The sequence below is a fragment of the Lonchura striata genome, chromosome 2 (genome assembly GCF_050655825.1).
Source record: "Lonchura striata isolate lonStrDom1 chromosome 2, ASM5065582v1, whole genome shotgun sequence".
NCBI classification, from domain to species: domain Eukaryota; kingdom Metazoa; phylum Chordata; class Aves; order Passeriformes; family Estrildidae; genus Lonchura; species Lonchura striata.
Window position 1 is genome coordinate 100,906,282 of NC_140704.1, and position 24,898 is coordinate 100,931,179.

General features: G+C 35.2%; 1 long non-coding RNA gene across 1 annotated transcript; it reads right to left on the reverse strand.

The window, feature by feature from the left end:
* Positions 1-11,882: 11,882 nt before the first annotated feature.
* On the reverse strand, positions 11,883-24,280 carry LOC146768352 (uncharacterized). Its single transcript, XR_014952839.1, has 2 exons — positions 17,623-24,280; positions 11,883-16,889 (listed from the first exon to the last, which is right to left on the reverse strand). It is a non-coding gene; the product is annotated as an uncharacterized LOC146768352 (long non-coding RNA).
* Positions 24,281-24,898: the final 618 nt, after the last annotated feature.

Here is a 24,898-nt window from a genome sequence, read left to right on the forward strand (position 1 = left end):
AAACTAGTTTTATTATGTAGGAATTATGTCTCAGGAAAACTTGTTCAACTATTTTCCACTGAGCAAAGTTTAGATTTGAAGCTTTGGTATGATTATTACTATTATTATTGCAGTTATGACTTTATCAGAGATAAAAATGACTTGCTTTTACCTTGAGTTAGAGTGTTAAGTACAGTATTTTTCTGTTCTGATAAGATTCCATATAAAGAAGGTTGGTTTAGCTTATCTGCCTATACTTAGGAGCAACAATACCAAACTCTGAAAAATAGCTAAGAGTCCAGAATCAATAAGTGACATACTTTCTGACATTTGTGCAATGAACAACGTATTTGAGAGACTGCTGTAATAATAATTTTGATCAAGGTAATGTGAGCTCAGAACATATCATCTATGCGAGCAAGAGCTGCATGCTTATCGTACACTCCAGTTTTTATGAGGCTGTGGATTATGGTGACCTAGTCCAAAATCTCACCTATTACAAACCTTCTTATGTTAAGAAAAGTTTCATCTCTAGGAATTAAATGGTCCTGTGCTTGTCCACATTTTCATCCTTCTTGACAATTTCATTTTCTTCAATAAAGTTAATTCCGTCTGCTGAATTATTTCTGACCCCCTTTAAAATCATCTTCAGGCCATCTAAACTGTGATTTTTAATTTCTTTTTAACAACTTACTTCTGTCTAGTGTGTATTGGACCACTGAAACAAAATTCTTGTTGAGCTCAGTGACAAGTCGTGCCTCAGGGCACAGTGTTGAGACCTGTGTTAACATCTTTGTCAGTGACATGGACACTGGGTTTGAGTGAGCGCTCAGCAAGTTGGCCGATGACACCACACTGCATGGTGCATGCTGGAGGAAAGGGAGGTCATCCAAAGAGACCAAGCCAGGCTTGAGATGAGGGCCGGGGTGAACCTCATGGAGTTCACAAGGCCAAGCTCAACATCCTGCACAATCCCAGGCACAAAAAGAGGCTGGATGGAGAATGAATCAAGAGCAGCCCTGCCAAGAAGTACTCAGTGGTGTTCATGGATGAGAGACTGGTCACGACCCAGCAATGCACACTTGCAGCCCAGAAAGCCAAACATGTCCAGGGCCACATCCAAAGCAGTGTGGCCAGCACAGCAAGGGAGGGAATTCTGCCTCTCTCCTCCACTATGGTAGACTCCAGCTGCAGTGCTGCATCCAGCTCTGGAATCTCAGCACAAGAATGACACAGACCTGTTGGAGCAAATCCAGAGGATGGCCAAAGAGATGATCAGAGGACTGGAGCACATCTCCTATAAATACAGGCAGAGAGAGCTTGGATTTTTCAAATAGAAGGCTCCAGAAAGACCTTACAGAAGCCTTCCTGCAACTAAAGGAGGCTACAAGACAGCTAAAGAGGGACCTTTGGTGAGGGAATGTAGTGACAGGAAAAGGAAGAATGGCTTTCAGGTGAAAGAGGGTAAGTTCAGACTAAATATAAGGAATAAATTTTTTTACTGTGAGGATGGTGAGGCACTGGAATAAGTTGCCTACAGAAACTGTAGATGTCCCATCCCTGGAAGAGTTCAAGGACAGATTGGATGGGGATTTGAGTGATGTGGTATAGTGGAAGGTATCCCTGTCCACAGCACAGGGATTGGAATTAGATGATCATTAATACCTCTTGCAACCCAAACTGTTCTTTGGCTCTGATTTTACAAAAGCACTCAATGATTAATCCTTTGGAGAGCACTCTTTGCTATATACCTGGACATATGCCAAGCTTTTTAATGACTATAATCCTTATTCTGAATAACCAGTTTAAAAAAAAAGAATTTCTTTCCCAGTACACTATCTGCTTACTGTTCCATTTTTCTTGATAAAACACAGCTAAAAAGGCAAAGAGGCTTATTGAAATAGACACTGAACCTGAGAAGTAGTTCTGCTTGTGTGGCTGTTAAGAGCCTTTGGCATGACAGCTGCAAAGTTAATTACTTCAGCAACCTATACCTTGGTTTCCTTATATAGGGTATCTAAGCCCTGGGTATAATGGTTTTGTCATTATGAAGGAAAAAAGGATGGTAATCAAATCTGTAGTTGTGTTTTGTATATTTTCCTGCTCTATCTTCTTCAGAAAATTTTCTTTTCTACTTATTATTTGAGAAATTTCTTTAAATTTCACAAAACAACTTAATGACTATCACCCAGATGTTCTTTTTTACTAAGTGCTGAGAAAGTCAATTTGATGTATAATATAAACACTATTTTTAAAATTTGTCACTGCAGGCAGAAATAAATTTTCTGTCATTTAAAACAGAATTTAAAAATTAATTCTACATTTACTCTGATCACTTAAGTTTACTTTACACCACTGAAGTTTAAGAAAAACTTCCCACTAATTTTGTTGAAATTCCTTAATACATCCATAACACTTATTCCTGACAACATTAGCAAACATGTAGTAATGATGACATTGTGTTTGCCAACTGAAGCCTTCAAAATCCTTTGTTGTCACCATGTACACAAGTGATTTATAAGATATTCTTGCACAATAAACCAAACCATTGCCATCTGCTTGGGAGACTGACAGGCTGGAAGATATTTTCTAGAGCAATTGTGCTTAATAGAGACTATTTCCTGAAAAAGTGTGATTGAGGAGGGGGAGTAAATTAGGAAAGCAACAATATTTTTCCTCTGAGTATCTTGATTTATATAAATCTGCTCATTTAATCTGTAATAAATTGCAAATCATTTTTGGAGTAAACTAGGGAGAACTTTTCTACAAATAGGAAGATTTCTGATATATACATTAATAAGAAATGTAACCCTAAAATGAGCCACTGGTAGAAATTCTACCCTTGATATGATTATCAAGAATAAATTTGTACTGTCTATTTTCTTCTTGGAAGAAAATTTCAGAAAACATGATAATAAGAAATATTGTATATCCACATAGTGAAATATATAGGCAGGACCCATGCATTTTATCCCTTCACTATTACTGAGCTGGTCTAAAATATGCACTGATTTCTCCTAAATACTCTGGTCTGGTTTTCCATTTTTGCTCTCTGTGTTATGGGTCCTCTACTGTAGCGGCACTAGTTACATGGCCATGACTTGTAAAAAGAATTTAAAACAGGGAATTTTCAACTCAAAAGAAGATAAAAAGAAAAAAAAGGTCCCTTGATTTTTCATGGCTTAAACAGTAAAAAAAACATAGCTCAAAAGAGATATATAAGCCAGAAAACTGAGATTAATCAAGCTCCAGTAAACCATAGAAAACTTTTGATGCATATAAGTAAAATGCCAGCTAATAACTGGGTTTTACCACATCATCCTTTGCAATGGTACAGCTTTGTTCTCACATGATGCCTTTGTGAAAACACCAGGAAAGAATCTTCATATCACTCACAGTAAAAACCAAAGTAACAAAACGTTTTTTTAATCATAGCTATCTGAACTTTATGTGACTTTAGTCCCAAGGGAGCAGAAAAAATAAAGAAAAAAAGAAGAAAAACAAAAGTCATCTTAATTTTTATTAAATACCTTCCACAATGGTCAAAATGATATTTCAATGCTTCAGCTAAACTAACAGAATGACTGTGGCTGACACACAGCATTGTCTGGCTTTCTTTCTAGAAGATGCATAATAGATCTTGATGTGATTTTAGACAAGTATAGGAACATTGAGACAATGTTCTTTCACATCATTTATGCAAAGAAAAGAAACCGCAGCTAACAGGAAAAAAACAGTCCCACAATATAGACATAAGGATATATTCAACAACTGTGTAAATGCCATAGCAACAACAATGACCCACTGCTTTGAATGCTTTGTTAAAAATACATTTCTCATAAAAATTAAAATTCTGGGGTTTTTTTTAGCATACCTAATCATTCTGCCAAGACAATAAGATTTCAGTTGAGGATAGTTGGACCTAGAAAAATAGAAGTAGCCCCTCCAGAAAAGGGGACCAATGTCTCCTCTGAAGTATAGCTGAAAAAACTAAAACTTGTCATGAAATTCAGGGTTTTATGGTTGATGTACATTACATTAATAGAGCCGAGAGCTGATCTTAAAAACTGATATTCCAGCACAAGACAAGTGCAATATGTCTCTTAGGGCAAATACCACTGTGATGGTAAAATAACTGAAACAGGATTTCAACATCTGCAAAAGGACAAGCCCATAATACAACAAGATCAAGTCATAGTTTCATATCATTATTATCCTTGATCATTAGAGAAGGCAGTATTTGTTGCTTTTGCATAACACCTCTAATTTTCTTCATGGTACTTGACATGAACCACATTAGTCTCACACTAATTCCATCATAGTTTACATTCTCTTCCTCTAACTCAATTTCTCAGGATTAACCCACATCCAAAGAAAAGTAATTTTCCTATTTGCCTTCCTCTTATCTCACTGAAACCTTTATTAAATGAGCTTCCTGAAACATAAGGGACTGTTTTTGTAATAGGTTTAGTTATTTTTCCCTGAAGAAAAACAAATTCAGGAGCAGTTTTTGACAAGATCCAAAACCTAAAATCAATTTAGACCTGTCATCAAAAAAAGTACAAATATTCCTCTAGTAATTTTTTCATGCAATGAAAAAAATTATTGTTTTGTCAAATAATGTTTAACAGTTCAACTTCTATGCACTGTATCACACTTTCACTCCTTTCAGGAAAGTGTAAGTTCCTGTTGAATTAATTGAAATTCCTGTTGAATTAACTGAAATTAATTGAAATTATTTCCACATTGTTCAGGAAGTACACACACACTCAAGAGGAGCACAATGTATGTGGAGCCATAATGCATGAGACACTGAGATATGTGGAGTCTTTTCCTGATTTAACTGTGCATCATTCCTAACTGAATTAATGTTGAAGCAGAACCAAACCTCTGGTTCTGAGCACTCTAAGCCTCTGTTAAAATTTTATTTTCCTTTGAGATTTTGTCATGGTAGCTCAAAAACACTTTTTATAGCAGGAGAAAGATAGGTGAAATTTATAAAAAAACACCAGAAGATTAAATGAAAATGAGAGTGTCATGAATTAATCTCCAACATGGCTGTTCTCAGAGAAAATAAAAAAAAAAAAAAGAAAAATTTTGTTTATGCAAACCCAGTCATTTAGAAGGAGTATGTATTTTGATCCTTATGGCAGAACTATACTCCCTATTAGCACTGAGGTGTCCTGGCAATGTTATGGACAGTTATGCCAGATTATATTTTAAATTATCCAGGTAATGTCTAACAACTTATAACACTATGGCATGACACAGGGAGTATATTATTAAAGATGCTCCTGTCATTGAAAACTCAAAAATAAATTTTACTGTGGTTTGTGATATCTTGATTTTATTTAAAGGAGCACTAGAACCAATAAGCACCTTGCCAGATGTTCATTGTCAAAGCAATTGAGCTCTGTTTTGGCTGAGCTTTGCAGTTCTTGCAAGACAACCTAAAAGATGCCATCTCTCGCAGGGCAGCAGATGAAATCAGGTGTTGAGCACAGAGGGAGCACAATTTACTCTTAATATTTTTATCAGCCTCAGCAAAAACTGTTTCATAAAGGATAAAAAACAAGTCTTCCTTTGCAAAGAAAGATGTTAATAACTTTACATGATAAATGCTTGCCTTCTTCTAGACATTAAGCCATTTTTTGTGCAGGCTTTGCAGAAAATGTAAACTGAGTTATAGAAAAATTTTCCACATCTTTGATATAGCAACTATAAAAGAACCCTCAAAGAGTGCACAGAGATTCAAGGAAGTAGCTAAGATGGCCCCTGCATAATTGTAAAACCATATAGGTGATCTGGATGGAAAGGGGAAGCAGGATAAAACTTTATGTCTATTTATTCTCCCTTACCATAATGGTATGGTGGATGATTTGGTTTATTTTCATTCTTTTCTACTGAGGTAAAGAGGTGTGTGTGAAAGAAAATCTTTGGAAAAGCAGTCAGAAATCTATTGTGAATTAGGTATAAGGAGTCCAAAAAATATTGCTAAGAGCAGTAGAAAGTAAAAAATATTTACACTCTACCTATAATCTATTCTTCTTGTAACACAGTCCAACAGATTCAGAATGTAAACTACCCACAAAGAAAAAAAAATATTTAGTAAGATGGCATACATTTTGATTATTTCCCAATTTTAAAACAATAAACAATAGCTTTAATTTAATTTCAAATTTATGGTAACACCTGTTTAGATTTCATAGGTTATTATTTTATAAAGATGTATTTAATTTATACTCTTTGTTATTAATAATTTTTAAAATGTGGTGTTCAAGCCTGTAAGTGTCAATTTATGTATTAGATTAGTTTTTGTCTGCATTAATAAACTTGTTGACTAAAAATAATAGATGGGAATTTTGGTGAAACTCCTCACACTAAGAAAGCTATTCATTTGCCCAAAGATTTAGGGACTCAATATTCCAGCTATCTGAAAAAATGCATTGAAATACTGAGATATATTGAAAGTAAATATCTACCATGAGAAAATAAATATATTTTCTGAAAACAAACAAACAAACAAACCCATAGTTTTTTGAAAGAGATTATTTTTAAAAAGGAAAAAAAAAGACATTTTTTACCTTCATACTGTTTTACAGTGTGAGCATTTTATTTTTTCATATTTTACATAAGTTATCCTTTTCCTTGTATAATTGGAAATAAATACCAATATTTAATATTTGTTATATCAAGTGATCATTAAACACAGTCTGGATCCCACAGGTCTCTGAAGATCATATGTTTCAATACTTAACTAGTACAAATTTCAAAACCATTTGAAGTAGCTAACATTATATACCATTATATGCCATTACATACCATATTCTCGATTTGTTCCATATTCTCATAATTTGGTAAATTTACAGCATATGCTGCAGCATTTCCTTTTAAACAGTGCTAAGAACAAACTTCCACCCACAGAGAGACCAATGATAAACTGCATGTTTATAATATTTCTAAAGAAGATTGGATTAATTTAAATTTTAAAAAGCTTCATATATCCAAATACTGAAGGGAATATACTAAACAGGGGTTAGGCAAGAAAGAGAGCACAGAGGCAGGTTTTTTCCCCTCCAGACTGACTCTATATGCTGGTAGTGCTGCAATGATTTCACAGCCTACTAAAACTGACTGAACAGCTGCCTCTGGAAGTCTCAGCCTTATGGTCACATGAAGTTTCCTACTTCAAATATCAGGTAAAATATTTATATCTATGGAAAAAAAAATATATTTCTTGTTAGGAAAATGCCTGATAGAAATTACACTGACCTGAATTTGAACATCAGAATTTTTTTTTCCCATCTAGTGCAAGGTGGGATGCAGAGAGCAAACACATTCCAGATGTTCCTGCAAAAGAGGGAAAAAAACCCTATCAGAAGCAAAAAATGGGTAAGGTATGGGAGATGTAACAGACAAGAAAGAATGAAAGGAACAGACAAAGAGAAAAGGACCTTATGTTCTTCCTTGAGACTGACAATGACAGAGATGCTACAAAAAGCACAGGAGCATTACAGAATGCTGCAGAGGTATTTGTTGTTCTGTCAGATTAGAAATAGAAATAACTCACTAGTCTGAGCCTGGGGGACACTTACATAAGACTTCAGTCTAAAAGTTTTCTCCTGTAAGATTTAAGAGCAAAGGGAGAAAATGAGTAATGCAGAAATATGTTGGGTTGTGTCAGTTTTCTCCCATCTAAATATTTTTATAAATTTTGTTAATACCCCTTTTAAAAATCCATTTAAAAATACAGAATTTGAAATATGTTCTGTCTGCTAACTGTTCAGTGCACTTGGAAGATGAGGAGGGGGTTACAATGGGCTGTGACTGTGCCACAAAATGGGCTGTTACTGCCTGCCCAAAAATCTTCTCCATGTGGTGACAGTACCTTCATCCAGCTGGCAGAGCTTAGATCAGCTCCTGGCCTTCATTTCCCTGTCACAGAAACACAGCAGAAATCTTTTCAGAAAAGGGAAGGACTGGAATTTAAATTCCTCATTTCCTTAGAAAGAAAACAATGGGGTAAAATAAAATCATCATGAGCTTCTTCCTCTCTCTTGCCCAGGTAATGTAAAAGCATGCCTTGCCACTAGTTATGTCTTTGAACAGTTTTGACAGAATGACTGGGGAATAAGGAACACTTTCATGTTTAATTACAGCACATTTAAGGTGTTTCTGTTTGTGTTCCCATGCATTGACAGGGGAGCAGGTGGATCACATCAGTCCCTGACAGTTCAGTGGCTGTGAATATTACACTCCTTGGATTGACATCATTTATTAGATCCAATTCTGCATGTATGTTTCATGTCTAATATAGTGCTTTGTTTTTAAATCTTAATTTTCTCATTTGCTTATAAATGTGAAAATAACTCTATCCTTTAGCCATTGTTCAGCTTTTAATGCCATTTAGAATAGCCCTATTTTTCCCTTTATAAAAGTCCTTTATTCATTTCAATCATCACTGGGGGAATTTTATATAATCAAATGCCCTATATATACACAAAAAATTTTCCAATACATAAGATTGTATTTTCAGATGAAACCAAACTGCAGCAGTTTGGGGGGAAGCAATCTCAGTCTGTCTTCATATAAAAGCTGGGTTCAGCACTTCTCTTTGTGTACTGCTCTGGGACCTCAGAAGGAAATGCTATTTTTCACAGCACTGGTGGTGAAACTGAAAATTTACTTATAGCACCATCCTAACAATCCTTTTCTACAAGATGCTAGATAATAAACTGACTTCTTCTTAGGTGTTTTAGGCTCAAAAAAGCTCACTAAAGACATGGCAAAGAAATGGTCAGATATTTTTGCCTCTCATATCAGTGGAAGTTTTCTTTGTCCTCCAGGTAACTATGTAACCTTGAAGCTGGAGCAGTTCTGAGATTTATTTAGAAGTTCAGAGCAGTCATGTAATCAAGGTGCCTTGTTACCACCTCTGAAATGGAGCACTTGAGATCTGGGCTCCTGAGGGCAGCTACACAGATATTAGCTCATACTGCTCAGGGGGTGTCTATTTTCCCTGCCTTAACTGGTATGCTGCAATTTTCTGCTCTTGGTTTCCAAGCTAACTCTTGTTGGTGAGCCATTCAAATGAAAAGACACTTATTGTGCCTCAAACCGTTCTGCAACTCTGTTTAAATTGCAATTAAGATACATTTCTTCCAATTAAAGCTTTTGACCACTTAATTCAAAGGGATTTTAATTTAAAGTTTAGGGATTTCAATTTTGTGTTGCATTAATTCATAAAAATGCAGTTTATAAATACTCATAAACGTGTGCAGAAGGCTGTGCCTTTTTCAACTTTGGCACTGTGGTCCAATATCTTTATGAACTTTGAAACAGACAACATGTTTAAGACTTCATTTAAAAAAAACGTTCTGTAGAATTAAGCCTTTTAAATTTTTATTGGTGTCTCTGTTTTATATTAATTGTGTTGCATGTCTCCAGGTAATTCCACAAAGGGCATTTTAGAAAGGCAAATTCAGCTGATGGATGAATTTCTCTGCAGAGGTTTATTAACATTTTTGTCAATTTATCCCATTAAATACAGCAACATCCCTAGGTGGTAATGAAGTGCAATAGCAGCAGAGGCTTCACACAATGATGGCAAACAGATTCCAATAATTTTCTCAGTAGTATCTTCATAACACAAGTGAAATGCTGATCTTTATAAGTATGTCTGGGTGAGTAAAAACCCCACACAGATAAAACACAAAATTTATATTTATGAATGTTAATTTAAAGTGAACATAGCTCATTACATCTTCAAACTTCAAGAGCAGCCTAGGGCATGGAATTAAGAGGAATTAACAGCATTGACAGCAATATTTCCCCTGGTAAAACGAAGATGCCAGAAATTTGTATAAATATATGTAGAGGCTGACATATAAGGCACATATAGCAGAAACTTGACCCTGAAATCTCACTTTATCTTAAAAAAGGGATACAACATACAACCACCCCACACTCCAATGCCTACAAATGCCAGTGAAATGGTTTCTCTTGATTTCAGCAGGCAGTGCAATAGGATAGCAAAAAAATCTTGAAATTCAAATTTTTGACTACTAAATATTTACAACAATGAGATTATGAATAAGTTATATTCCTTCATAGGGATTTTTCAGCAAAGAGCTTCAAATAATTAATTTGAGAAACTGCAATTTATCTTTTTTCAGAAATATCTCAAAAAAAAAATCACTGAATGAATTATTCATTGCAAACTACTCTCTCCTGTGACAGTGACTCCTCAGTTTTCACGTCGCAATTTATTTACTTTTACTGCATTACTATGGCTTTTTCCTATAACAAAAAACATAAGTGCTCATAAGATTCGAAGAAATATTATGAATGCTACACTAAAGAATATATAGTCAACTTGTATAAAAACGTTTTGAAACTTAAGGAAAACAAACTATAATAATAGTTTCTTAAGTAAAAGAAACTATAATAAAATAAGGATAATGGAAAAAAAGTACTAAAAGGGATTTGAACTCTGCTAAAAAGCTGGTCATAATATTAAATATTACCATAAAAGAAATTAAAAGTATTACTGAAGGTTGTTCATAGTCAAGAAATACATCTGTTACATTGTAGGGGGGGGGGGGGGACAGGACATTGCCTATGATGTGAAACAGAGAAGTTATACTTATTCTCTCCATGTTATCACCTGTAAATTGTGATTTTCTACTTATCTACCCATATAGAGTAAAAAAAAATGTTTGACTTCTGGTACTTAATGTTGTAACAAGGCTATAACTGCTCTCCATCTCCTAACAGACCTGTGCCTGCTTGGTGTATCATGATGATTTCCACCAAAGAGCGGGCAAAGTGAGTCTTTCAGAGTCTTTCATGTTTGCTTGTTTATTTGCGTGTTTGCTTTAAACAGTGACAGACAAAACAGAATTGAGGGGGCTGGTGATGAATAGCATAAAATGTAGAAATGAGAAAGTCTGCCAAATAACCAAGCATCTTCAGTATTCACTTTTCCTTTTGAATATGTGTTAGTTACCCCTCCCAGAAATATTATTGCATCAAAGAGTGCCATTTTTCCTTGCTTCGATGTTTTCTAACATTGACATAAAGAAAAAGACAGCTTATTTTTCTAATTGCAAGTTGTCTTTACTGGTAATGGAAAACATCCACTCCAGTTTCCAAACATAAAAAAAAAAAAAAAAATCCGGACCTTTTTGTATTTTTCTCGAGAATGAGTGATCAAACATGCACCATTTTTTTCTTCATCAGAACAGAATAATGTCATCCCAAGCTGAATCATAGCCATAGATTTCTCAAGAAAAACAGTGCTCATTTGTTTTTCCTGGTTACAAAATACATATCAGGTACTAAAAAGTAATTGCTAGTGTCTTTCCTTATCAGTTCAGAAGGATCTCCAACAGATAATAACCAAATCCATGTAGCTGTTGTTAAAAAGAATATTTATCTTTTGATGACTTTTCAAGGATTAACAGTTTATAATGTCATTAACCTTTAACAAAACAGCTTCTTATTTTGAGTCTTAACACCAATCCACCATAGAATTTTCTCAAATAAAATCTCACTGAAAAAGCTATCAAGAGCACCACAATATGACAAATTTAGGTAATTTTTAAATATTTGAAGCTAAAACAATATTTCCATTCTTGGGATTAGATAAAGTTTTAGTTTTAAGACTCCTTTTGAGAGCTGAGACTTGCAAAGAAGTTCTAATTTCCATGGATACAATCGAAATATTGATGTTGCACAGCACTGCAATGGTTTCTAACTTCTATCTCCCTATAAGGTCCCCAATTTCCAACTCAGGTGAAATACTTGTGTCTATTAACTCATATAATACAGGAAATGAAAATCAGATTTTTGAAATCATTTGAACACTGAATTAAAGCTGAAAAAGAAAGAACATTAATAAATTCTGACTTATTTGTTTGTTTATTTATTTTTAATGTGGAACTGGATCCTAAAACCAAGACAATCAGTATAAACAGCCTCTGGATAAATTTCCATAAGTTTTTGCCCTGGAAAACTCTTAATTAGCTAGTTGGGCAATAAATATATCTTGATGTATTTTTTAGCTGTGAGGATGCTAAGTACACATGAGAGAAATAATATTTTACATTCGATATTGTAATCAAATTATCACTTTTTAGCAAGTTGATTCTATTTTATTTTTCTCACACTGAGAATTATTAGTGTCAGAATTACAATCAATAAAGTATTTCTCCATGAGGGAAATGCATGCTTCTATACAAAGTTAAGAAATTTTGAATATGGTCATATAAAATGACATGTTTTAATCCATTTCCCACAATACACAATCTATTTTATTTCACAAAGAACTTTTTATTATAATTTACATTATTATCCACATGCTCATCTAAAAATGATATCCATCAAATAATTTACTTGTATGAGTTTTATGTAGATAAAATGCTCATAAAGTTCTCTGGTTAATCATGAAGAAGAACATATTTCTTGCAGCTGGTATTGGAGGAGAAATTATTCATAAGACTGTCTATGGGCATATTTCTGACTATTGATTGTTCTGTACAAATTTAGTTGAGTTCCTCTGATACAGCTATCCTCTGTTTATCTTAGAACAGCAAGGGTCTCTTCATAGACATGGATCAAACATTAAAAATAAAATTATTGATTTTGGAGTGTGAAATGTAAGGACAGGAACTCCTAAATTCAAAATAGATTAGATGTCCAGGAAAACATTTGAGCTCAGAGGAACACAGTGTAAACCCCCTTTAGGCAACTAACTTCTTAATGCATTGACTCAAAGAAAAGTCTATCTATTCTAAATGAGATAAAAAGTCTGAGAAAAAGTATTTTAAAAGGGGGACAAAATTAACATTTTGTCCATTAGTATCAGCATCAATTAAAAAAAAGTTATTGGCGTTCGTTACAAGATAAAATTGATTTAGCTTGCTTAAAAATGATTGATGCCTTTTATTTGTTTCCCTGTAAAAGCCTTTTTATTAATCTCATCCTGACTACTTACATGTAGCCATTAATTAAAATGCAAGATTCAAGAAAAATTATTTTATCTCTCTTATATTCTACCTGGTGACACAAGAATTCATTTCCAGATTGCACTTGGGTAGAGGTAATTTTCTTCACTGAGGCTGGTTGGGCCTGTGTTTTAGATTTGTGTTGGGAGTAGTCTGATAGCACAGGGATGTTTCTGTGGTTACTGAGCAGCTCTCACATGTAGACAAGGCCCTTTTGCTTCTCATATTGTCCCACCAGCACAGAGGCTGGAGGTGCACAAGGACCTGACAGGGGTCACAGCTGGGACAGAAGACTGCAATCAACCAAAGCAACATTCCATACCATGTAGTATCATCCTGGGGAAAGGAGGAGGAAGGGGTTGTTCAGAGTGATCATATTTGTCTTCCCAAGTGACCGTTAAGTATAGTGGAGATCTGCTTTCCTGGGAATGGTTGAACACACCTGCTTGCCCATGGAAAGTGGTGACTTACTTCTTTGCTTGCCTACATGGCTTTTGCTTTACCTGTTAAACTGTCTTCATTTCAACCCAGAAGTCTTCTCTTTTGCACTTCCAGTTCTGTCTCCCATCCCATGAGGGAAGAGTGAATAAGTGGCTGTGTGGGGCTGAGCTGCCAGCTGGGGTTGAACCATGACCAGCTCTCAGAAACATTGTACTTCAGAGACACCATGAACCACTTCATTCCATCTGAAGATGGATATCTAAATAATTCATATGAATTAGAAAGAAATTACTATTCCTTTTCATCTCAGATAAATGGTTTTGGTGGTATAAAGAGAATCCAGACATCCAAAGGCATCCTTTGTGAAGTCACTTCACTTTCTTCTCCATATAGGGGAGAGAGAATAAAAAGAGTATTTATCATAAACACCTGATAACTAATAGAACTAAGAAAATACTTGACAGATAGAAAAATCTCAGTGTTTGGAATTTGTCAGAGTTAGAAAATAGCAAATACTGAAATTTCTCAAGGAAAATATAGTAAGAGCTGGTGGTGATAAGGAGGGTTGATTTTCTTTGACAAACCACACTTTCTACATTTGTCTAATCTATTGATGTCAGCAGAATAATATATCTGCTTCAAGCACAGCAATGCATTCAGAAAATACACTTGTGGTGATGATATGGAAGCTGGAGCAACCATCCTCAGATATGTAGGTCAGTCAGATGTTAATATTAGCATCAACAAAAAAAAAAATGAAGCATTTTAATCTTATTCATGCAAAAGGAAATTCCACCAAAATTAATATCTTCCCAGATAATGGGACTGCTCTAACAGTTTACTGGTCCCAGAAAGAAGGAGCCCTTTCCCATTTTTCTTTAGTCTTAGATAAATCTTCTCTTATCTCACTAACTTATCTGTAGCACATCTGGACACCCATGGAAGCACACATGAATTTTACAGAAACAAACATCTTACTTCATGTCTTTAAGGGCCCAACAAGCACCACAAGAAGAATTTTTAAGCCCCTAACCCAAGAGTAGGAGAGAAAAGGGAGAAAAGTGAGGAAAAAGAGTCACAGAAAGACTCAGAGGCAGAGCCAAGGAGCTGATAAATCACATTGACTGTGATTAAAGCACAGACAGCTTTAAGACTAGTTAGTTCCACGTAGAAGCGTCCTTTGGTTATCAAAGTTTTTTCTGATGCAGACTCCCCCTTCATCTTACCCTAATAAAATTTACCTTTATCCAATTCCCACATCTCAACTCCCTGCTACTTCAGGAAAAATCAAATGGCAAGTTAATAATCAAAAAAAACCCCAAAGCATGAAGTCTTTCATGCCTTTTAAAGTTTACCAGGTATCTGGAAATAAGCAGTGAGGTAACTACCCTGCATAAACAAAAGATAATGAATGCTAAAATTTTGCTGATAAACAAGATCATAGTGAGTCAGTCAGTATTTCCAGGTTTTAATCTAGTTCCTTTAATTGCCACCTGATCCCAAAATACCCTGGCCACTTGCTTCTGCTATCTCATTGCCAATTGGCCCAAGAATGATGCAGCAGTGCAAACAGATTATCAGATCAGAGAAATCAGTCCAGTAAAAGAGTTAACCAGAAAAGTACTTTCAGCTGGATCAGTTCCCTGATACTGTTTACCCCCCCAGCTGCATAAGGACTTGCATTAGTCCCATTTTCATGGGGTGAGAGCAAGCAGAATGGCTAAAACCCTTAGGCATAATTTCCTCAGAAAGCCAATTTACCTTTCGGGCTGGCTGGGCTTATGTATTTAGAGTGAATTTCATCTCACTCTGCACAATGTGTAGTTCCTTCTAGTGGTTGCTCAGAACTGTAAAAGCCTGTAATCAATACTCTTTGTACATGCTGTTGCAGACTCCAAGTAAGGATGTGGGGAGCAAAAGTTGCAAAGAGGAAAAGATGTAGGCTGTAAGGGAATTTGCCATCCTGTAGTTATGGGAAGTAGTTTCAATGTTTATGATGCTGATCATGACCAAACTACACAGAAATAACCTAGACAAATGATAAGTTTCTTTTTCAGGTGCTCATTTTAAGTTTCTTCAGTAGCTGTTTGGTACTTGAGTGGGGGTTGTATTATTCAAATTGTGTATTGAATTAAGAATCAAATAAAGCTTTTTAAATTTTATATCAATTACACTATGAATTAGTAAAAATAAAAATCCCTCCTGCATAATCTCTTTGTTCCTTACAAAAAAAAACCCAAAAAAAACCAGAAAAAAACCACACACACACTTGGAATAAAAACCAGCCATTTTTTCAGTCATGTAGTGATAATAATACTACTAATGTTGGAATATTTTGACATATTATTTTTATTCCTGTCAGAATAAACCCTTGAAATATACAGATTTTAACAGCAGTTTATTTGGTACTTCTTGTTTTCTAAGCAAATGGATTTCAACAAATATGTCATAAAATTACAACTCATGGAAGTATCTAAGTGCTTTCCTGAACAAGGTGAGAGCTCTTATACAACAGATTCATGATGACTCAACTTGACCTTTCATTGTAAAATAGTGTTGGACTTCTGCCATGTTATAGATACTCTTCTTGTAAATATCCAGATGCCCCCATTAGTTTCTAGAGGTTTTTCACCAGGCAGAAAACAGTGAAAGTGGTTATAGAAGCATATGCTCTCTTACCACAAAAGTAAAATAATCAAGGATGTTATAAGTGTTCTGAAAGTTCTCGACAGAGGTTTCAATGAGCACTTGTGCAACGTCTATCACACATATGCATGTGTGTGTGTGCATTTGTGTAGCAAGCTTTTAGCTGAAAATTTTCATTTGGTTTTACATAAAGAAACACAGCAAAAAATTAGTTTGATCAACATGTTGCAGAGTACCAGACAAGCAAATTTTAGAACAGTTTCCTTATGCATTCTGTAAATTCCTGTCTTAATTCCACTGGATTTAGGGCACCTAGTTATATATTTTATGAAGACAGAGAAAAGCATGCTTAAGGTGATTGGATTAGATCATTAAACCATCAACCTTTGCTTCAAATTTTTCATGGTTGTCATGCCAGCTGACAACTAAGCTGCACACAAATGCTTGCTCATTTCCCTACCAGAACTATCCAGTGTGATGGGGCAGAGAATCAGTAATGTAAAAACTAGAGAGCTCATGGGTTAAGATAAACTTTAATAGGGAAAGAAAAAGCCATGTGCACAAACAAAGCTAAGCAAGGAATTCATTCACCACTTCCCCTGGGAAGACAGGTGTGTTCAGCTATTCATGGGAAAGTAGGCTTCCATCCTGCACAACAGTGTCTTGAAAAGACAAATATCACAATTCCGAACGCCCTTCCCTTCCTTCTTCACCCAGCTTTATATACTGAACACAATGACATATGATGCAGAATATCTCTCTGGTCAGCTGGGGTCAGGTGTCCTGGCTGTGTCCCCTTTGTGCACCCCCAGCGTCCTGGTCAGACAAGGGAATGAGAAGCAGAGTGAGCCTTGGCTCTGTGTAAGATCTGTTCAGCAGTAACTAAAACATCTCTGGGTTATCAGGACTATTTCCTTCAAAAATCCAAAACACAGTCCCACACCATCTGTTGTGACAAATATTAACTCCATAACAGCCAAAGTCAGCACAGTATTTCAGGAAACATCTGGTCTATAGTCTATAGTCTTTTAAAACAGAGAAGAAAAAAAGTGAGACACTGACATAAAATTACCAGAAAATTAGCTCACCAAGACAGGGAGGATGCATATATTCAATAAGTACATATTAAATGGAAAGATTACTTGTGTATCACCATAACTATGGTGTGAAATCATGGTACTAGCCTATGATCTCCAGAACTGCATTTAAATGCATGAAATCTTATTGTTTGGAATGCAATTACAGTGATATTCCTCAATGTAGTTGGAAGGTTTTAAATTTAAAAATAAATATTATTCTATTTACAAATATTTCTGATTCTTCTAAATGTTTATTCACTTATAAGGGACAAATCGCTACCACCAGTTTCTCTGCTGATGTTTAGAATCCACCTGTAAAACACAGAAGTTTTTTCTGCTACCTAATTTTCAAATAATGAAGACTTAGAACATTTTAGAGTATGAAAATGAACAGGTTCAAAACACATACAAGGCCTGTGCTTTTGACCTTACTAAATCTGTAGAATGTTGGTTTGCTAAGTTGTTAGTACCTTCTCTTATGAAAATAATTAATTCTGATGTCAGCAGGACTCTTCCCCAAACTCCTTCCTTTTGACAGAAGCTCCATATTCAGTTACACCTGGGAATGAAATTACAAAAAAAAAGGAGATTGTTCCTTTCACATGCAGCAGCGTGAAGATATGACCTTTGAAATTCCTTGTAGAATTCTGCCAAAGAGCTGCAAGAGAAACAAGAAAATGTCCTCAGCATGGTGCAGCTCACGTTTCACAAACACTTCAGAAAACAGGATATAATTTTCTCATGGGCACACCTTCAGCTCATTACAGAGAGCAAACTGTGAGCACTGCTCACAAAGCAAAATGAATAAATTAATTATATGACAAGTGTTAATATCTTATTTGAAAAGAGGAATCCCCAAATATCAATTAAAAGTTTGCCTTAATGTAGGAGACTGATTAAATCTTAAAGGACAATAAAAAATCAAAAACTTAATGTGAGAGAAAACTCATCCTTTTTTTTTTCCAATAACAACATTTTTTAATATTAAAATGAGTCAACATTTTTCAAGCAGAGAACTTCAGAGCTGAAAATCAGGTCTTTATATGATTAAGAAGTTTTCATGGGAGTTTTTATTCCCATGAATAAACAACCCTGTCATTGTGATAAAAAAGTAATTTCTAGCAGGATATTTTCATATATCACCTAATCTATAAACTCAATTTTAAATTTAGGAATAATACAGAGTTGAAAAAAATTAAAGCCATATAATGTACTTTAGCCTGTTCAAAGAATCAGATCAACCTTAGTTCAATTTCAGTGAATGTTGAAATTGTAAAATAATAACAAACTGGAAACACTCATATGTCTTAATATTTCACATAAATATCATGTCAATCAACAAAATCTAAGATGTCTTTCATTGGTTATTTCACCCTACCAGACACTTCAGTATCCAGAAAAGGCACTTGCTGCCACTTGCAGCAAAATGAAAATGTCTCTAGCCTGCTCAGTTGCTCTTTCATTTCCAATATTCCCATTAGTGTAATCAAAATAAAATGTTGCTGCCATGGTAAGAGAGAGCAGGACTGAACTCTTCCTGCTGCAGGAGATGAAGCAGGAGGATGAGATAAAAAAGAGATACTAGAGAAAAAAAACATTATCTGGCGTTTTGCTTGTGTTGATGTTCTTGCAGGTCACTTGCTCCCTCAAACTTGCAGTCATCAGTCCTACACTGCAATCTCTGCCTCAAAAGCATAAACAAATTTGGCTTTTTTAGGAGGTGGATGGTAGATCTCTTGTTGAAGGTTAAAGGCGGCTGAGATCTGGAAGAATCTAACCAAATTTTGATAGCCATGCAATGGCCATGCAATGGCCTGCAAATGCAGGAAGGAAATGGACATATGCCAACAATATTAAATAAAAATAAAATCTGTAAAAATCTGTATATTCTTTGAAATAATTTTAGTCCAAAATAAAATTGGCACATTTTTGAATATATTTTAATATTAATCAAAAAATCCTGTCATTAGATAAGAATTATAAATGTCTTCATTCATAAGATAACTTCTTATGTTGAGCTTGGATAACAAATCCTTAGTATTTGTTGTGGTTTGACACAGAAAAAGAATCTTTTCGGAAGGAAGAGGTCAATTTGGATTTTGACCAATTGAAGGTGGACACACCTCTGAGAATACAGAGGGGTTAAAAGCAGAATTCCCAGGAGAACTCACTCTCTTTGGTTCCGGTCCTTGAGAAATGAAAGCTTTGTGAAATTTTTCTCCTCCTCGGTTTGAAAGAGAGGAAGAGAGGCAGCTTGGACCCTGAGATGTTGGAAGGAGAAATTCTAGGTGGGAGGAGAGGATGGAGTGGCTTTTTGGCTGGACTTTTTCTTGTTAGCCACAGACTGAACTGATTTTTCTCCTCCGAGACTGTATTTTAGGAGGATGCTGGTGAGCCAAGAGACCATGCTTCAGCTGGGAAAAGACAGAAGTGGAGGAAAGTTAGGGAGTTTGTGGTGGTGCCCCCTGTCTTCAGAGAAAGAGAAGATCTCTGTTCTTGGACCCTCGGCCCCAAGGGAAAAGGGGGGGCACTGTGGTCCCAAAAATGAAAAAAATGAGCTGTTGTTTTTTTCCTCTTGTTCATCCTTGAAAGAAAAATCCTAAAAGCAATCTGTCCATCCATGCATTGGTAGTGAGAGCACTGTGCGTGGAAAGGAGAGTGTTACACTGGCAGATTTTCTCCAGGCGGTGCCATGAGTGACATGGAAACACAGGATGTGGAGCTGTGTTTCCTGGGGGGTCTGTGGCAGAGGAGGGGCTCCCCTCTCCCTCGATGGACTGAGTATCGGTTGTCTGGAGGGTGGAAACCTGGTTGGGGTCCAGATTGTGTTTCACTGTGGTTTGCTGGAGTTGGGTGGTGGGAGGAGGAATGTTTTGAAAGGTTTTCATTTTGAATTTTGTGTGTGTTTTTTCTTTCTTCTTTTTTTCTTTTATAGTAGTATAGTAGTAGTAGCTTAATAAAGTTTCTTCCCTTGTTATTAAGCTTGGGCATGCTTTGGTCTGTTCTCAATCGTGTTTCACAGCATTCAATTGAGAGATTGCATTTTCATGGGGGCACTGGCATTGTGCCAGTGTCAAACCATGACAGTAGTTGTTATGTTTTAAAGTTTTATCTGTTCTTATCTTTGTATAAAAGCTATGCTTGCCATCTTTATGCTTTTCAGCTTTTTAAATTAAATAATACAAATAATTTTAAAAACTCTCTTCTTATAAAAACCTGGAATTTTTATGCTCATCAATGTACTTATTTCCTGTCCCTAAACTTGTCTAATTTTTCAATTTCCTTTTCAAAGCAAGGCAACTCATATTGCAAGCAAGATTCCAAATTAGTCTGCATCACTGATTTGTATAGAGATCCTTATAGACTATTTATTTACAGCAAAAAGCAAACAAAAATTAGTGTGAAGAGAATGAAAATAAATCCATTTTCCAAATCAATCTCATAATTTTTTTGCAGCATTAGCATGGGTCTCTGGCTGAGAGCTTCCACTTCTATTGTCATTCTATAATTATTTGAAAAAATGGCATTATTTCACAATACAAGTGGAATAACAAGCTCTCTTACTGAACGACACTATATGTCAAGTAGCGTGCAGTACTCATCTGATATAAATCTGAATACATAGTTTGAAAACAATATTGGTAGGAAAGCATAGATCTTGTCTCCACTGTAATCCTAAATGCACAAATTTTGTCTAGTTTAACATTTTGAGATTATAGCCACCCATTCAGCTAAGGTATCTTTATATACATTCTACTGGGTGAAAAATCTGCTTGCTAAAATATTTATGAAAACAAAGTGCGAAAAAAAAAAAATAAATAAATAAATCAAGCTCTCGTGGTGACTTCAGTGGTGACTTCTCATATAATATTAACTGGATATCAAATACCCACCTTCTAGTTTAACAGGCAGAATGTTTTGCCTTTCATTAAGTTTTCCATCTTTTTATCTGTAGGAATTGATACATCTGTGTTTTGAACAAGAAACTTTTCCACTCTATCTCAGACATTGTTACTAAATTCACAGCATCCTGTTTCCCAGAAAACATTAACATATCCTATTAGCCTAATTGGATAAAAAAACCCTAAACCTGTGATATTTGTGAGTGTTAAATATTGCGTTTCTTCACTGATGGATTCAGTTTCATGTTATGGCAACTAAATATAGCAGAGGAAAAAAACTGTCCTCTTTTTCCATTGCATAAGAATTGTTACTGCTTATGGGTTCCATATGCATTTCTGTATCAACTTCAGAATAAACTGTTAAATTGCCTGAGAATGTTCCCATCAGCCTTTCAGTCAACGAGGGAGTGCCAGAAAGTGATAGCACTGTCTTTTTTCCTGTCAAATTGATAACATTCAACTGGTAAAGGACTGAGCAAAACATCTCTGTTTTCATTAGACTATACTCCTGCTTTCTCTTTTTATTTTTTTTTCTTGAGTACGTTCAGCTCTATGTATACAAGTAATATATGTCACATATAAGTGTATAAATGTGTGTATATTTAACATATATAGGCAAATATATTGCATCTAAGGATCTTCTGATTAAAATGTTCTGGGAAAAGCATGCTGCTCTGGGTGCTTTGCAGTACTAACTCCATCCTTTTCTTGGTTGGAGTCTGTAGAAAGTGTAGTGTATTAGTATATTTACTCTATGAAACATATTAAGCACATAATAATATACATATTATTAATACTTCACAGATTTCTACAGCTCATATTGGATTACCTTTATATTATTCCTAGCCAATGAATCTGACACAGGTCACCTTCTTCATCTCAGGCCAAATTGCTCAGTCCAACACAGTTTCTGCATCACTACTCCCAGTTCCACAACAGAGAGTAACAGAAGGAGCATCAGGCAGTCACAGCACTCCTCCAGCAGTTGGCTTACTTTTAGGGGTCTAAAGAAAGATAAAATTGTCAGAGTTATAGCCAATTAAATTAATTTTTGAAGAAATGTAAGCTTATTCCAGAAATTTTCTTAGATTACAAATTGCTAAAATTGGCACATATTAGTATATACTATCAATCTATAAATTAAAACAAATTATTAGCAATGGAAGTCAATCAGTTCTTAGGACTTCTATAACAAATAAAGACAAATAAGGCTCTCCATTAGGAGGGACCTCTGAAGACAAAGAATTATATGAAGACTAAAGGAACTGCTCCTTTTTTGTTCTGAATACACTCACGAATTTTTGGAAAGTGACATAATATATTTGTCTTTAATTAGTGAGCGGGCAATGTACAGGGGGCAAGCTAGTCACAATGCTTCTCTGCAGGGAATCCAAATGCTAAGCAGAACAGAAAAGAGGACCTAATCCTGTGCAGAGAATCAGAAGTTGAATATATTGTCAGTTTTTTTCAGTAACCAACTAAAGTGTTAGAAGCTATGTCATAATAATTTATTGAAACTTCCTATCAGTGGACTCAGAACTGAATTGATTTCTTGCTGTAAGATGAATTAGAGGATATAGGCCTAGAAGACTTTTGTCTTAATCTAATGTACTGATAAATGTAATAATCTAAATTACCAAGTAATTTAATTTATTAATGTGCATGTTGAGCAGAGTTATTAGACAGCAAAAAACCTTCAGTATCTAATTCACAATTACCCAACACAAGTACTGAAGGGAATGATTCATTTGCTTTCAGATAGATTGTAGTTTTCCCTTTCTCTACTAAAGGGTATGTCTCCACCTCATTGACTTATGTGATTTAACCAAGATTAAACGATCTGCCTACAACTATAAAAAACATTTCTGGAGGACAGCCCAGGCATTGCAACTCCATGGTTCCTGTTCTTATCAGAAATCAGCCTTCTGTTCCTTATCTAGATTTAGTCCAATCTCCTAAGGAGTTCAGTCTGGCTTGATGAAGTGTGTGGATAGAAGCAGCACTTTGGTGGTGCTTTCATTCAGACCACACTCAGCTGCACATTCAGCGGAAGAATTTTTCATGAAAAAATTTCCACTTCAATGACAGATTGAGATCTGCCTTTTAATTATTAATCTACCATCCAGCAGATAACACATGTTCCTTCTGTAATTGCTCTTTTCATACATTAATCCTAGTGAGGCAATTTCCTCTTTGTCTCTTAGGCCATCTACTACTTCTCATCAAGAATTCTGCATGCAAATAGAACAGATTATTTGCATGAGTGTAGTAGACCAATAGTACTGAACTATGGTAAAACACTGGTTCAGACAAAGTCTGGGAAAAGGCTAACAAACACAAAGTTAAAGCTTTCTGACAAATATACAAAGCAATAATTACCTGTGTCTCTCCAAACAGCTATAATTAGCTGGACCAGAGCTAATAATTTTATGTCATGCTGGTGATCTTCTGTGTTAGCATTTAAAAACATACCCGAAGGCTTTGTCATCAGACAATATGTTTAAAGAACCCTTTCTCTTTACCCTTATTACCACAAAATGTTGTAAGTTGTCATCTCTCAAAAGAATAGCTGCATAGCAGCAGCACCACACTTTTAAATAAATCAGCAAATAATGCTTTGTCATTTACAGCCATTACTTGGCTTCTGAGTGGATGGGTTATACATCTTTTCCAAATTATTTTAAGATTTCAATAGCCATTTAGGTAGTAAGGAAAGCAACAGAAGGGAACAGTGAAAGGAAAGTTGTTTCATGTAAGAATTGTTAGGGTGCAAAATACAAAACATGGCAAAAGTACTACTGTGTAATCTGCAGGTAGAAAGACTAATGTTACCTGCTGAAAGTGTTACTGATGTCTTACCTGTCTGTATAACATGCAACATGCAGGGAATGCAAATTCACCAATCATTTTCATTTTGTGATTTCATGGAGTGAGGAGTGTGCAATAGAGCATCAAATAAGCAAAGAAAATCTAAGACCATTCAGAGAAACTTTACTCATTCCTTATCAAAGGCAAGTGTGTTCCCACAAGTAATTCCAATAATATATTTAAAAAAGAGTATCCATTAACTTTGTGCAGATTTTCCAAATATACTTTACTGTTCATGGCATGATCCCTGCCTTCACTTCATTTGCAAGCTCATATTGAAAACTAATAAATACCTACCTAATATTTGTGAAAAACACAATATTTTTATTTCATTTTAAATAAATACTCTTAAACATGAGCTTATTAATGACACTAGGCATAAATCCTCCCAACAGATGAAGTTCTTAAAGGTAATAATCATTAGGAAGACAATACTGTCTCATTTTTATAAACAGTCCAATGGCCTTGAATATAACAATAAGAAAGTAGCATAAAAAAAGATTAAAAAATGTGTATTTTTCAATTTTTATTTTAAATACTTTCTTAAGGAGGGTGTTTTTCTTTCCTACAACCAAGATATTTTTTCTTTCTTTCAAATGGCTAAGGGAGAAAAAAGTGAAGAATAGGCTGGGTATAACTGGGCTCAAGAAGGGTTGTTCTAGCTTTTCTTGAGAAAGCAAGGCACTCCTTAGGCAATTGCTTGGATAACTACTTTGTAGACAGAGGGGCCATGGATGAGGGAAACATGTAACAGGGAAATCTCAAAGAAGCAGAAGATGAAACACATGGGAAATTCCAAGGAATGTCAGTTTTCAGATGGCTTGCTGAAGAAAGTGTGGTGAGACAGTAATTAGGTGACATTTGGAAAAGGATCACAAAACTTGGAGATATTCTGCAGGTTACTGATAGCTCCTTCTCTGTGGGGCACAAGCCTGTGGTGGCAGATTAATACAGTCCATTGTCATTCATAACCATT